Consider the following 3,677-nt stretch of genomic DNA (forward strand, 5'->3'; position numbering starts at 1 on the left):
GGATTATTAAAATAGAGTGCATTTCTTTGATCAATATGTACTTTTAAACAGAAGTGTTTTCAAATCTCATGCAGTATCTAGGAATATTCTTAATGTGCAATGTGAATTGGAGAACATTTCGGATGCAAATTTGAATTGTATAATTATGCTACATAATTTAAGTCTCACTGTATTACTTTTTCTAACTAATTTAAATACATATCACTGAGAAAACTACTCCAAATATTTTTGCCTCTAAATTCATAATATAAATACTTGAGTCTACCATTCTTCATGTCTTGCATGCTGGATAAGGGATTTAAAGCTCAGATTAGTGAGCATGTGAAGGGATTATACACATTTGTAAGATCCATGGCTAAACCCAAGAGCCTTTGAATATGATTTGCTGGAAAAAAAAAAAAATCTCACCTATGAATTTTCTGACAGAGCTCCAGGGAGAGGGCACCTGGCAGCTGTTAGTTCCCCAAGAAAGAGGTTGTAAGATTAAACATGCCAACTAGCTCATCTACAATAAGTGTCTTTGTTGATTAATAAATAGTACCTTTGCACGAGGGCTTTCTCTTGAGCCTTCAAAGGGCTACCCTATGTTCTCTTTTTAAGAAAATGCTGAGAAGTTTCTAAACTGTGGCTAATTGGACCTCAGGGCTGTTTCATCACCCTTAGCAGATCATGACAACAACCCAATTATTTCACATTACAAAAATGCAAAGAACTTTCACTCTTTTCATATCTAATTTTGAATTATTCCTTAGCTCTACATAAGTACAAAATAATATGATGAGAAAAAAAAAAAAACAAACAGCAAGTGAATCACCTCTGAAATCTGGTATTTCATGAGAAGTGTGCATAGTGTGGAGTCTGAATATTGACTAATGTATACATTAAACACTTGTGTAGGTAACTATCTGATTTAAATTTTTTCACTCTACATTTTTTTTCCTTCTTTTAACGGTCACACCCTTAGCATATGGAAGTTCTGGGCCAGGGGTCAAATCAGAACAGCAGCAGCTGGTCTATGCCACAGCCACAGCCATGCCAGACCCTTAACCCTCTAAGCAATGCAAAGGCTCAAACCTGCAACCTCACAGATACTATGTTGGGTTCTTTATTTTTTCTCTATTTTATTTCATTTTATTTTATTCTGCTTTTCAGGGCTGCACCCAAGGCATATGGAGGTTCCTAGGCTAGGGGTCCAATGAAAGCCACAGCTGCTGGCCTACACCACAGCCATGCCAATGCAAGATCCGAGCCACATCTGCGACCTACACCACAGCTCACAGCAATGCCGGTTCCTTAACCCATAGAGCAAGGCCAGGGATCGAACCCACAACCTCATGGTTCCTAGTCGGATTCTTTTCTGCTGCGCCATGGTGGGAGCTCCTATGTTGGATTCTTAACTCGCTGAGCCACCACAGGAATTCCAATACTTTATTTTTAATTTCCTACCACTCGTGCTCATCATAATATTTAAATGTCATTTTTTGATGAACAGTAGGTGATCATCATGAACCCTATTGTAATACTGTCACCAAGTAAAAACTACACTACATCTTCAAAATACTTATTTCTTATGCCAATTCTGGAGTTAGATATACAAGGCGATGATGGAAATTTTTCCTTTTTTAAATTAGTTTCAAAGATGGTAAAATGCCTTTATTTGTCATTTAAATTTAATCTCAATGTATGCCTATGGAAAAGAAATATTAGGCAATGATATACACAATTTATAGGTAGAAAACACAACACATGGGATAAGAGCACCATTTTCCAAGAGGAAATTAGAAGCTGGATCACTAAATCCTGGGCCAGTTTCCTCATCTTCAAATTGTTGGTTGATGACAAAAGTGTCAGGATACTCTTACATTGCCACCGATTAGAAGGCCTACAACAATAGTATATTGAATAAATAAATACCAATATTTGAAATTATTGTGTAAATAAATATAATTCAATTCACCTCGGGAATATTCCTATATAGAAATTCACTCACTCACCATATTCCAACATGCTTGCATGAAGAAGAAGAAAAATAAATTGTACGTAACTCTGGATGGGCTCCAGAGAATGTAGTCACTGTGAGCAGCAAGTGTCATGAAGGAAAATAGGTAGAGAAAGCTGAAGCCACAGGACTCAGCCCAGTGTGATTAAACACTCCAATATTTTAGTGCCAAAAGAGTATTTGTGATGGTGGAAAACAAAGACAGTTAGAATGAGGATTTGAGATTATCTACTCCTCTCCTCAGTTTTCAAAGAGGATTCCAGATTCAAGGAACTAAGTGAAAAGCCAAATGTATAATGGTGAAATTATTTTATAGATACATTTTACTGTGTGCTTTTGAAAAGTATCCGCACTTAACTGCTAGTGATAAAGGTTAATCTAAAAATTATCACTGCCTATGGTATATACTCACAAATATCTCTATATACCAAAATATAATCAAATATAAGCACCAAAACTCCCCCCCCCTTTTTTTTGTCTTTTCTAGGGCTGCACTGTGGCATATGGAGGCTCCCAGGTTAGGGGTCTACTCGGAGCTGTAGCTGCCGGCCTACACCACAGCCACAGAAATGCCAGATCCCGGCCACATCTGCAACCTACACCACAGCTCACGGCAACACCAGATCCTTAACCCACTGAGCAAGGGCAGGGATTGAACCTGCAACCTCATGGTTCCTAGTCGGATTCGTTAACCTCTGCGCCACGACAGGAACTCCAGCACCAAAACTTTCTATGCAATGTAAAGATCAAAGGATATAGAGGAAGTGTGTATAGGCTCAAATGGACTTACAGATCCTATGATCTAATTCAACTTTCTGATATTCCATTTAATTCTATAAATTAAGAACACAAAATTTTAATTTGATAACATTGTTGTAACCATTTCAGAACACTTCATAAGTTTCACATCCGTTTAAATAGTGTGCCATTAAATTTTATATTCACTGAGAACTCTTCAGAAGAAGGACTCCAATGACCTTTGGATAGTTGTATCAGTTATGTGTCAAGAGAGTACTGACAAGTATCTTCTTTCTATTTCATATCCCACTTCATCCTAGATACCAGTAGGTCATACAGCTTTTGAGAACCCGCTGATTTTTTTTATGTAGGCACAGTATATTAGAACAAATTTTTTATGACTGTTTTTGCTTTTAAGGGCTGCCTCTGTGGCATATAGAAGTTCCCAGGCAAGGGGTCGAATTGGAGTTGCCGCTGCCAACTATGCCACAGCCACAGCACGGCAAGACCTGACCCGGGTCTATGACCTCCATACCCACATTGTTCATGGCAATGCTGGATACTTAACCCACTGAGCAAAGACAGGGATGGAACCCACGACCTCATTGATCTTAGTCCCATGCATACCCCACTGACCCACAATGGGAACTTCCTGAAAGGAAATTTTACACTGCTACAAAATGAGAGAGGGTCTGAAGGAAAGGTCTTGTCTCTGACAGCACTGAAACTATGGAAAGAGTATCAACTTTGCTTTTAGAAGAATGGAGATCTGAATACTAGCTCTGTCTCTGCTAGTGGGTGGGTTATTGAACTTCTTTGAAATTCACTGTTTGTCGCGGGTGGAATGGGGATAATCATCATATCATTTAGGTGCTTTTAGTGTCAAGTGAGAGGTATGGGAAGAAATTTAGAGCAATAAAATATGAAAATGTAAAGATCA

This window comes from Sus scrofa, unplaced genomic scaffold (genome assembly GCF_000003025.6).
Source record: "Sus scrofa isolate TJ Tabasco breed Duroc unplaced genomic scaffold, Sscrofa11.1 Contig74, whole genome shotgun sequence".
Lineage (NCBI taxonomy): Eukaryota > Metazoa > Chordata > Mammalia > Artiodactyla > Suidae > Sus > Sus scrofa.